Source organism: Syngnathus leptorhynchus, chromosome 10, assembly GCF_054491065.1.
Source record: "Syngnathus leptorhynchus isolate UIUO chromosome 10, UIUO_Slep, whole genome shotgun sequence".
Classification (NCBI taxonomy): domain Eukaryota; kingdom Metazoa; phylum Chordata; class Actinopteri; order Syngnathiformes; family Syngnathidae; genus Syngnathus; species Syngnathus leptorhynchus.
In genome coordinates, this window is record NC_141204.1 from 4,020,128 (window position 1) to 4,033,174 (window position 13,047).

The 13,047-nt window shown below is 41.2% G+C and overlaps 1 long non-coding RNA gene across 1 annotated transcript in view; it reads right to left on the reverse strand.

The window, feature by feature from the left end:
- LOC147050011 (uncharacterized) overlaps positions 1–12,585 on the reverse strand; it is a 38,810-nt gene extending 26,225 nt beyond the window's left edge. Inside the window, exon 1 of the long non-coding RNA XR_015067373.1 lies at positions 12,550–12,585. This is a non-coding gene — a long non-coding RNA (uncharacterized LOC147050011). The remainder of the gene's footprint in view (positions 1–12,549) is intronic.
- Positions 12,586–13,047: the final 462 nt, after the last annotated feature.

Consider the following 13,047-nt stretch of genomic DNA (forward strand, 5'->3'; position numbering starts at 1 on the left):
CAACAAGCTAACAGACATGAGAGCATGGCAAAACGAGGAAGATTAATCAGATTAAAACAAACATACACACGCGCGGGAAATGCAGCAGGTGTTAATGTGCAAATAATTACAGTTTTGGCATGAATATAAGAAAATAATTACATTCAAAATGTAAAACAACAGCTTTGAAATGTTTTGTTGGCACAGAAATGTCTGCATGTGTGTGTGGGTGTCCCGGATATTTCCCTGGTGGTAAATGTGATCACCTTTATGCAAATCTTAGTTGATATTAGGAAAATGATGCAGAGCTACATAAGGGAATTATTTGGCAAATGTGAACCTAATGTGAAGATTACATATTCTTGTCAGGCACGTCATATGTGGATTTTGAGTAGCTGCAGACAGTTTCTTTTTCTCTCTATTAATCGGAGGCTTGAATACGTGAGATGAAAATAACGACGGAGATGTATGAATTATGCGGTTATCATTTTTTATCCCCCCCCTCCCAAAAAAATGCTTAGTCATATTTATTAGAACCTCCTGCAGGATTTGTTCGATTTTCTTTTTAAAATATACATTTTTACAATGTTTTAGAATTTACATGGCATATTAACCCTAGCTCTTATCAACTTAAGTTTAAAATGTAAATTTAAAACATTTCGGTCTCATGTTCCAAAAGTACTCCAAATCTCAAAATACAAAAACCAATCAACAGTAAAGAAAATCTTTGACATTAATAAAAAAAAAAAAAACGACGTGAAAAACTAATTAAAACTAACTGAATTTAGAAAAAAAAAGTCAAAACTAAATAAATGAAGCAGTTTCGAACCCCACTTCGGTGTTAAAAAAAAGCTCAAACATATAAAGAGAAGTGGGACCAGTGTGTTAACCCTCCACCACATGTACACACTCACGCATACTGAAAAAAAACAACAACATCAAGTGACGACATTATTAATAATCCATTAGGAGCTGTTGTACTCTGTAACAGTAGCATGCAGGCAAGCCACCGCTGTATCGTAGTGCGCTGAAATATTCATAAGCTCCTAATTAATTGGCATCAGAGGGGTGCCTTGTTTTGTTTCTCAAGTGGTGTTAAGTCATCTGCAGATTAAGACTGAAATATTCACATTCACAACTGCGGATGGGGGGGGGGCGAGGGTTGGTTCATATATTAAGCATCGGGGGAAACACTTATCCTCATTCGAGTGTGATTCTGATGTGGTGAAATGTGTTTTGAAACGATAAAATATAATATAAAATATAAAATAAAATATATGAAAATATAAATAATATGTTGGAATGTTCTAAACTCCTATTTAAATTCCTGTGCCCTACTTACTACAGCTCATGGATCTCAGTTTGAGAACCACTTCGCTATTAGTTACCGGGTTAATTTGTATCATCGAGCAACCGAGCCCAAACAGGTTTTCTCATTGATTTAACTTAAAAAAAAAAAAATCGGATTATGAGGAACTATCAGCACTGCCCCCTTCACTTCTCCGCATTATCACTCATTCTAATCATGCTCATATATTTCAGCCCGCCCTCCTCTTCTTCAGCAGAATATGCTATTGATCACTCCCACGTGTGTGTTTGTTTGTGTGTAGGTGTGTGTGTGTATATGAGGACGGGGAACCCTGAGCCGCTATTTTACGTGGCCTCTCATCGGCTTGGGTCCTGGGAGCCATATCCCAGCTGTGTTGGAAATCCATCAAGCCTGACAGGTCTATTGTGGCGGCCCGTCTTCACAGGCACCGAGCAATTCTTGCTAAGATATCGCTTTCAATGAGCAGCCACATTCATTAGTGTGTATTTGGAGGGGGGGGGGGGGGGAGATTTGAAATGGCTGCAGACTAATCATTATAAAAAGGTAAGCTGGAGTGCGGGTTAGCAAAGTATCTTTCCCCATTGAAAGAAATGGAAATGCCATTAATTGGTTCCTGCCTCCTGCTATGTGGTTGTATAGTAAGTCACACTTGCATGGTGGCAAAATTCTCTCCACGCGCCGACTATCAGAGACAATCAAGGGACTAAAGCACTCCAAAGCCAAACAAACAGGTCTCGACGTTCCGGGGAGAAACGGATGTCTGTTTGAATGATTGCCGCTGTGACAGCCCGGCTATGATAGAATAACACATTGTGTTGAACAAATAGGCCCTTGAGTGCTGCCGGCTCCCAGGGGTCTGTTTATAGCCCCGAGGCTGCGGCTTTTGCAGCGATGGGCCGCCCGCCGCATGGATATACGCTAACAACAACATGCTAATGCGAGTCGAACTGTATGTCTGTGCCACACAAAGACACATCATGACTGACTTGAATGTTTTTATGAGAAATTACATTTGAAGTCACAATAAGGAAATTGTTATGCCTCCGGGGCTCCATCGACAGAAGCAAACATAAAAATGCCAATTACTACTTTCCTATTAGCCGTTTTATTCCATTTTAGATTCAGTAAAACACGTTTATTTTAAGCTTGAAATCCAGTTTAATATAAAATATAATAATAATAAAAGTATATAAACTATTGTCAAGTTTCGTATAAAAATATAGTAAAAAAAATAAATAAAAATAAAAACCCATTATTGAAAAAGTTGACCTAATTATGTAAAACAAATGTGACAATTGGATTAGCACATACAAATTATTCTCAATCGGTTGAAAACCAAACGTAATACATTTTTCTTTGGGCCAGCAGAGAAGGCCTTGAAGGCCTCGACTGCACTCCACTGGTAAAAGCGCATATATCCACGATACGACGGGTCAACTCTGTCATGACAAACAACATCATCGACAGCCTTGTGGGAGTGAATGAAAAGCTGAACTCTTGTGCGTTACCTTGTCGCAGCAGTGTGTTAGGAAACTCTCCAGCGGGGCTTCACTGGAGCTCAGCGATGCTCACGCCGCTGCTTTTTCCGACGCTCTGAGCGCGCTCCCTGATGCTATCACAGGTTTTTCGATGGCCGCCATTGTGGGTACGGGCTTCGCAGAGCCCCGCCACATACTGTTCTAACATCTGCTGCGAAAAGAAAACACCCTGCCTTGCTCCCTTTTTGGTGCACAAAAGCCACCCGGTTCTTGTGTGATATCCTGTTAAGGCTGTTCTAGGGCCGGCCAAGCGTGGCCTTCCTTCAGAGAGCCGGGCCAACATCATTCAGCTTCCTCCGTGTGATCCGAGGAACACAACAAACCTTGTGGTCCACAGCTCAGTGGCCAGGGAGAAAGAACAGTCGCACAATGTCTTTTATCCTTACGTGCATTCACCGGGCATGTGGCGTCTATTTGGCCAACTTTTCATCAGCATTATTGATTGGTCATCACAAAAGACCTGGAGAAGTTCAATGCCTGGAATTTGCAATTTGATGAAAATGCGGAGATATATACTAGAATGAATGCCGACCACCATCTTGATATTGTGCTAAACTTGAAATGTTCCACTATAGTCTTGCAAGGGTCCTCCTACGTTACTCTGAGTACAATTTTTTTTTCTCACATTAAGCAAAACAAAGGCCTTTGTGCTGTCTACTGGGGCGCATATAGAAGCCATCACCCCAATAGACCCTCTGTTTCCACTGAGCTCAATTAGCCCAGCGCTAACTCTGTATAATTAACACCCCTAAGAGGGTAATCAAACAGAATCTAAATTAATGGCAATGGCGGTGTATTAAGGAAGGCCTCAGAGTGGTGGGGGTGGTCCGAATCCAGACAGAAAAGACATCTCGGGGGCAAACATGATAGAATTACAAAATGAGCAGCTTGCAAACTGTCTTGGCTTTGATGAAGAAACGTTTAATTATCCCCCTGGTGGAGAAGGTCTCCTATTGTCTAAAGCTAATTTGTCCCTTTTGGCTATTTCCTCACCCCACAGGCTTGTCATTCTCAGGTTACCTCCCCACCTCCTCCTTAGTAACCCACTGCCATTCCCAGTCGCAAAGACAACCTGAGTTACTGGCGGACACTATTTTGTTTGTTAAGCGTGGCCCTTTGGAAGAAGATGAAAGGATGGAGAAGATGCCTCCCACCCGGGGAAAAGGATCAAGCGGGTCAATTTCCTCAGACTTTGTCCCATCTCGGTCCACAAAGGCCACCTTTGGACCGCACCGGAGGCCGACTCTCCTCTCTCAGCCTGTTTGATTCATACAATAATGGATGTACAAAACATGCCTCCTTAACACACAAATCCTCTTAAAAAGCTGAAACAAGAGCCAACACTCCCCTAGGTGGGGACATCCAAATAGAAAGGGATACCAATTCGCTCGGTTTCAATACAAATTTGCAATTTGATGCTATAAAAACAATGCTATTATTTGTATCTGTGCTCAGGAAATTCTCTGGTCGAGAAATTTAGCTCCTGCTCTGAATCCATCACTAACTTCTGTTTACATTTTGACAAAGTTCAAGAAGTTCAGAGCCATCCAGGTTTTGATTTCTTCCAGGCAGGACAAATGTGACCTTAAGGGCCTTAGATTCTTAGAGTGCAGCAAAAACAATGAAAACAGCAGGGGCCCTAAAGTTGAAGCCTGTGGAACACCATACAAAATTGAGGCAGTGTGACTCAGCTCAACCAAACTCTTTATATTTATCTCTGCAGTTCCCTTTAGTACAATTAAATGCAGCCACATTAGGCGCTGACAGTAGAGCCGGTTCACATTTAAATGCAATTAAAATGGAGCGACTAGATGGGTGGGGGCATATATTTGCATGGTGAATTAAAATTAAGACCTAATTATGCAAATAAATGATCAAATGTGACAGTGGATGGGTTTCAATTCAATTCATACCTCATTCTGTAAGACAATAGGTACTTGATAGGCCAAATGACATCGCTCCCATTTCGCTGCAGACATTGGCCGGCAATGATGTTAAATATTCAGCCGGTATTTAATTACGAGAGGGGAGCTGATGAATTAGTATAAGCTTTGCTTCTTAAATACACCTTGACAAATTCTCCTCCCTTAGGAATTAAGTCGCCATTATTCATTTTGCATGGGGCCTTTGGAAGTAGAAAAAAAATCCTGTAAATCACTTGTTAAAGGCTGCAAGCAATGAGAGAAACTCTTCAGAATACAATTTCACCTCACTCCAAACATCCAACCAAGTGTATTTCACAGTGCAAATGTAATTATTCCAATCGGAACCAAAAGAAAAACATGACAAAAAGACAAACCACAATGACTCCCGAGCCCTAACTGAGCAATTAATTAACATGTGTTGAATATTTAAAAGTAGCAAACATCTTCTAAATATTAATTATGTGAGAGGAGGAGCAGCGGCCGCAGCAGTGGTACAATTCCCCAAAGAGCAGCAAGCACAAAATGAGAAGCACGGCAACCAGAACCGACTGAACTAACAAATTCTCCGTCTGACACGCAGCGAGCACAAGGCCTCTTGCCAGATAAAGAATCTTGTTTACATACATAAATAACAGGAGCAAGCGGTCCTTCAACACGACAAATGGAATCTATTCTCGCAGTGTTTTACCCCCCAAAAAACACTCTGGGATGTTTATGCTACTGTCTGTAATTAGCAGCCATTTAATACCGCGCCATTAAAAGCCAAGACGCGTCGCTTTGGTGCTGCTAGATGGTTTTTATGTGGACGACGTCTGTCGCTAGTAAGGCTTAATTAAAAAGACCATCAGGATAAGTACAGATATGAAAAGGGATAAAAAGGAAGAAAAATATAACTTTCATTCAAGCTGATCCTCCAGATTTGGGCAATCAAAGTATGTGAGATGAATAGCGGGAGGTAATGAACTGGCCAAACATGACATTTGCTTGGGTGTTAATTAACAAAGTTGTAAAACAGAGTTATCTGCCACGGCAAGCTGTTAAAAAAGGAAAGTGCAAAAAGTGCTACTCTTTTTTTTTTTTCTTTTTTTTTTTTCTTTTTTTTTTTTTCAGATAATTCCTCTCTTGATAGTAAACGCAGCAGGTTGTATGTTATTTTTCACAAACCTCGTTGATAAGAAAAACATGTATATACAAAGTATATGTATGTACTGTATAATGTATACAAACATACAAGAAAAAATAAAAATTATGTTAGAGTGAAAAAAGGGATATGATGTCATTTCAATTGTAAAATGAAAACACAAAGAATAATGGGACCCTAGTTTACATTTTGTTTTCACTGCTGTGTAAAAAAAAAAAAATCTCCACTGTGCTGTATGTAAAAATAAAAAAAAGTCCATTACTTTAAGTCGAGTCTATATCCTTAAAATGATGTTGAAAAAATTGAAAACATTCAGGAGATGTCTGCTTTTCATTGCAGTGTGACAATACAGGATGCGATTTTTCTCATTCAATTAACTACCGTAATAGCCTAATTAAATTGCTTATTAGTTGAAAAGACTTGCATAACAGAGAAGTTACCGTATATTTTTTTTACAACTCTTAAATTAGCGTTGATAGAATACCAATTAGCACTTTTCCCCACCATTTTTTTTTTTTTGTTGCGAGACAAAATTATAACTCTACTCGTACGCTGCATCAAACAAAACAAGCTTTTTTTTCCACCACAGTGCCATCTGCAGGTACCGGTGGGGCACCGACTAAATCGCCCCGGATTCAAAAATGAGCCTGTTTATGTACAGTTGACAAATAGCGAGGTATGTAGATCGCCCCGTGAGGCGTGACGTGGTGTCATTGGGGAGGGGGAGGTGGTGGTGGGTGGAACAGGTGGAAGGTAATGAAGAGTATCAACGGGGTAATTGATGACCCTTCCTCCTCATTGGGGATGTTGTTGTGAGGCTTAATCTTTGTCATCAGAGTGAGAGAAAGAGAGCGAGGGACGGAGGAAGACCAAGAGGGTGAAGTGAACGGGGGGGGGGGGGGGGCTTAGCTGTGCCTCTCTCTCTCCTGCGGGTCAAGTAAACAGGCTCGACGGGGACAGCTCAGGGTCCGCCGTCTGACCAGCCAGGCTGAAAATGGCCCTTGTCCGCCGCTGCCATGTAGCATTTCTCCCTCCCCAGCTGTTTGTCCTTTGTCACGGACACAGCTTGTAATACGAAGAGCCAACATATTTATATAGAGTGGCCCGACCTCGCTGTTGCCTTGTATCTGGCAGCTACGAAAAAACAGCTTTGTTACTCCTTAACAATTCAAAGGGTGGGGGGAAAGGCCGTGGCGACAGGGAGGCCCTTTGCTAAATCGCGGTTCATCGTTAGCAACCATGCTATATCGCAAATTTTGGGGGCTATTTGATTTTATCAAATGAAGTTTACTATCTAGATTTTAATGTTTTATAGCTATAACAACTACAGATCATCTTCTTAAAGTAGCTAGCTTAATGCTAACACGTAATGGAAAATACTATTGAGGGGCTACATACAGTACTAGCTAATGTACCTAAAATAAAAAAAGACTTACAATTTATATTAAAATTAATACTACTGGGGTGTTTTGCTAAATTGAAATACTTTTAAAGTGTATGGGAGGATTTTTGCTATTAGAAAAATGATAATTCAATATATGGCTAACATATTCCTTTGTGATAAACGGGGGTCCTAAGAATTCCTGCGTGTTCGTCTCCAAGAAAGATGTGTTTTTCCCCTCCAATGACAGGTGCATTGTCCCCGCCCGCATCCCTGGCTGGCCGCTGACCTCCAAGCCAATTAGGAATGTTCACGGCGAGTGATTTGTTTAGCTGTGTGCAGCGGCTGTCCACTCAGCAACATTTATGAGTGATTAGTTAAGCTTGGCCTGAGCTCTATGAGGAACCTGCGAGGAGCGACAAAGCCGCATTCACGCCGGCGGCCGTAAAGGGGGAAAGGCCAGGCTAGGCTTAGCGGTGGAACTTTTGGAGAGAAAACCAAACGAATGATGAGGCCAACAAAGACGTCCTTTGACAGATCCGCTGTGTGTTTTCAAGTGGCGAGCAGGGGAGGCCCATTTACGAGAAGTTACAAGATGACAGCAAATAAGGCTTTGAATACGATCAACTTTGGAGAGATGTCACTAAGGGTGAAACGGGGGTCAGAGCTACTTTTTGCGTACTGATAAATGATAAATAATAAATGATAAATAATTTTCATTATAGAAAAATATGTATTATTTATGTTTATTATTTTATGATATCCACTAACATGTAGACTAATTAGGTTAAAATATTCTCACAAAATATCAACAATGGCTTGACAAGGTAGGAAATGGTATTTTTATATTGATAATTTTGAATAACTTGGTCACAATATGTTTGAAATTAAAAAACCGCTGATTGTATAAATGGTCCATGGTAGAAAAACGGTTCCCCCTGCACTGATTTAGGCATTCCTATTAAATTTCATGTCTGCAACATCTCATTTGGTCTGTCAAGGTTAAAGAGTGCGAGTGCGACCTCTCGGCTAAATGAATAGTTCATTTCGCAGCGTGGCAGTCGTATCTAATGAATACTGTTAAACAGCCTAAATGCATTTCGAGCCCCCTCTGCATGGAAGCATGATTACAAAGGACGGGTATATCAAGTGGTCCTTTCATTTGGTTAACATGATCAAATTGACTCCCGTGTCACGAGAGATGACACCGGCGGTAATTAATTTCTCCATTAACGCCGGGGCCGATGTGACAGTCATGCAAACATGGCGAGAGAGCGCCGACAGCGGGGGGAACTCGAGAACTCCGGTGAGGCGGAGGAGGGCCTCGGAGAAGGAGGGGGGGGGGGGGGGGGGTATCGCATGATCTGTCTGGGAGGAGACCAGCGTCATGCATTAAAATAAAATAGCACGTACGCAATATGCTCAGTTAGCATTTTTCAGGGTGCTTCTGAATTTACATATAATAATGAAGTTTTGAAATAAAGTTACATAATTAGTCAAGGGAGTCGTTAGAGCCTATGGCCTTTGCTTCTCTCTGGAACTTTGGATGGAAAACGCAGTAAATGGAAATGCCATCAAACTGTATCCCCACAAAACGTCAAATGCATAAAATGTGAAAAAAATGAAACCATTTTTTGCAGTAATTTTTTTTCAGCTCAATGGACATTTTGTTGGTGTGCTTAAATTACTTTATTGAATTAGCCAACTTGAATCTTTATTGGATTGGTGGCTTTGAAATTTTCATTTTTTATTTTTATTTTAATTTGTTCATGTATTTTTCATAGGTAGTCTTCGGTTTTAGAATCACATTTCTAGATCATTACTGGGATCTGTCAGAATGCTCTCACTATTGTAATCACAGCCTTCAAAACATACAAAATAATAAAAATGATTTTTTCATTTCTTCCACTATTCTACAAATAATTTAGCGAGGGTATGAATCCTTTCGGGCTGTGTTTGTGGAATATATTTACTCAGACATGCATCAGAGGAAAGGGAAGCCTCAGATCAAATCAGAAGGCTTATGAACTTATTCCAAATCCCTCCCTTAGTGGATTAAAACACAATGATAGCCCCAAATAAAGAAAATACCCGATTTTAATAAAAAAAAAAAAACACTTCCTATTTATGACTACTGATTCTGCATATGTGTGCCTGCAGGCTGTCTGCCAGGCTTTTGGAGTAAAAGTGAAACCATCCTGGGGCTTTCTCCCAGGGAGGCACGGGGGGCCGATTGTGGCGGATTTTCACCACAATGCTGCCATATGGGGAACAGAAGGATGATCCGCTGGGCTCCCCGCCTGAGTAAAGGCAAACAGCCATCCACATATGCATAGAAGTGGTCATTTAGAGGTAGTGCCGTTTTTAGCATAACAACACATGAAACACGGCGGTCATTTTGTTTCCGCCAGGAGGCATTGTCAGCGGGCCTCACTGCCTCTTAAGGTGACTCCGTATGAGGCGGGATAAACTTAAAGGCTCGGGTGCGGTGTCAATAACAACAAGGGGGAAAAAAAAAAAGTCACTTACATGCTTCCTAAATCCAAAGATAAAAAGAAAGGGGGGGCAGTTTTTTTCTTAAATCCTGGAAATGAGCTTAACTTAAGACAAATGCATTTACTGAAGTGGTTGTTGACTGTGTGTTTTAAGGATCAGTGGCTTAGAATTTAGAAGCAGCCAATGATAATTACATAACTGAAAAGTGATTATTATTGTCACGCGTGCACATTGGGCTATTTCTATATCATATGTTTTGGCAGCCATTGAAATGCATTAAGAAAAAATAAACATGAACTATAAAAATAAATGCTAAACATTAGATGAGTTTTCCGCAAAAATCATATGTTCTTTCCAGAGGATAAAGAATATATGATTGTGAGTATTGTATGAACAAAGGTTAAAACACCACCATATAGATAATGATCATTGCATTTGATGTTTACACTTATATATTAAGGTAGCGGACTAAAGTCTAAGCATGCATTGTATGTCCATTGGAAAACCCGCACCACATTTTGTGTATTTGTATGATAAATAAATGGTGGAAAAAAAAAACCCTCACAAAATCTTTTCCTATGAATATCTCAACTGTCTATGCCCATTTTCATGCAGCGCTCAAGCAACGTTCAGGTATGAGTCGGCATTAAAAAAAATTGTTAGAAGGAGTCGGTTCGCCCTTCTTTTTATGGCCAAAAGCAATGAGCCGATTGGCCATTTATGTCTGGCTTGTGTATGGCTTAGTGCCGCTGGTCAGCCAGTCGGCGTGCAACTTAAGTGTATAGCGCTATTGTAATAATCACTTGCTGATGGGAGAAAAAAAATAAAATGGCGGCAGTGGAGCCGAACTGGCTCATCCGAAACTGTCTGATTATGACTTGGAATGGATGACTTGATACCTCCATTCGGCACCCATTAAAATTTTATTGTAAGACAAGAATGATATTTTGTTGTTTGGCGGCAAAAATGCATGAGCAGTTAATATTTTGTGAAGCAAATCTCTATACTCAACTTCACTACAATGAAACGCCGTTTAGTGCCGGGGGAATATTACAGACTGAAATAGGCCAAAATCTGGGATAGAGAGAGATGTCAAAAATACTACATTATTTTTTTTATTAAGTAACAGTTGTTTAAAATAACATCGATGCTAATTTTCCCAGCCCGTTAAGGCATTTTTTGTATTATGACATTTGTTAGCATTAGCTAACAGACTTGTTGAAAGGTGGATGAGAATGCTAAGGGACTTTTTTTTTTTTTAAAGCGATATTTCTATTAAGGTCTGCAGGGGGGTAACTATTTTTTTTTTTTTTTTTTACCATTAGCCTTAAATCCTCAGTCATTTTTGCTTCCTCTGGCAAACTGACACAGCAACTAACAAGCAAGCAATATATTAGCAATTCATCCATGAATCTGCTGAATGGCTGGATTAGTGACCTTCCCTATTGAAAGCAGGAGTGGTCATTTTCTCCTTCTGTAAGCTCAACCTTGATTCTTACCGTCGAGAACTGATAGTAAATCATGGCTCCCCGCTGAATGAACTCCGCTATAAGGCGACAAACTTAGTGGAAGTATTTATCGGGGGCGCGGTAATACACTGTGTTTAAGCTACATCCAGTGAAATATAGGTCCCGCTTTTAATATCCAGAGGGTGAAACGAGAGGCAGTCAGGTGCTTCGCTATAACCAAATGTTACAGTATAAAACAACGTGTCACGCCGCTATTTGACATGAATGAGATTAGATGGAATTCGTTTCTAAGTGAGGGGGAATTACAAGCCTATCGGGGGGGCCGCACACACACACACGTATACGCGCATCCGCCTGTGCTCACCCCCGTCGCGGCCCGACAACGGCGGTGTAGTCGGGCATGAACGTCGACATGAACAGGGAATGACCCCGCAAACCACATCCGTAACCACCTTGAGTGCTGCAGGAGGGAGCCGGGCGCTGTTGTTTTAAAGGTCAGAGTAGTGTGAGGTCACACTAGCAAACACGCTACCGTGAACCGGTGTCAAGCGGGAATGTTGCACGTCTTACAAACACGCGCGTAGAGTATTGTCTATATTTAAATATAGATTTTTTTTTTCCTCAGTAAATACATTTCTATATATTCTATATTTCAATACTGCTCATTTCTTTCCAACGACAGCCGTAAATTCGCTAAGTAACTCGCTGAACACGGCTAATTGTCCCTTGACATGTTCACCCTCATTCACATGAGTTTGCATCACAGCAGGATGACACCTTGTGAAAAGTGACCTCCACCTTTAACTCCTCCTGGAGAACAACACGTGTCAGCAACCCCCCCCCCCCCAAAAAACATCACAAATACCACCACCACGCCATGGGCCCTGTCAAGGGGTGAAGAGGTTAGGCGCTCTGTGCCCGGCCTTCTTCGGGACCACCATAATGACTGCTAATTACGCCGCCATCTGCGGGGTGGGCTGTGTTATGTAGACACCTGTTCATTAAAACGGAGGGAGAAACTTTCCCTTTTGCTCACGGCAAATGTGGGGTACTCAAGTCACATGACTTGAGGCTTAAGTCCCATTAAGTTGTGCTTGTAACTACGGAAAAGTTTTTGTTTGAAGAAGAAACAGTCATGGAAATTAGCGTGTGACGTATGCTAGCTTGCTAGTTTAGCATGTTGCTAATTTGCCAGTTAGCAAATCTATCATATTTATTTGACCATCATGTTAACTCTCATAGCTGATTGCAAATGTTCAAGCCAGTGATATCGAAATATATTAAAGTTACCTTGAATTTGCCGAAAGATCTTCGTGATCATTCTCGATCATCCTTCATCAAGATGTGCGACCTGAAAAATGATCAAAAGAGACCAAATGTTTGTTTCTGCTTCAAAGAATGCAAACGTTAAAGTACCCAGCGCCAACACTATCGCGCTTCCGTACGTTAAATATCAATCAAACGTAAAAGCATTGTAGGGATCGAATGCCTCTGTAGCGCTAATAATTGAGTGAACTTTGCATGACACTTTTCCAGCTCTCCAGGAGGCATCGCCAAGGTTAACCAGGCCATCGGGCGGCATTAAGAGGCGGCGGTGGGGCGGGTTTGTTGTATGGAGCAGGAAGCCAATAAAAAGCTCTCCGATATCTGCTGAGGGGGAGCGCAGCTTGTCAATTGTGTGGCCCAAAGAGGTGATCTGCCATTACCGACTCTCGCAAGACTAATGAGAGCCATTGTGCTGCCAGCTCCTTGAATTATATGTCGATACTCATTCGAGGGTTTGTGTTT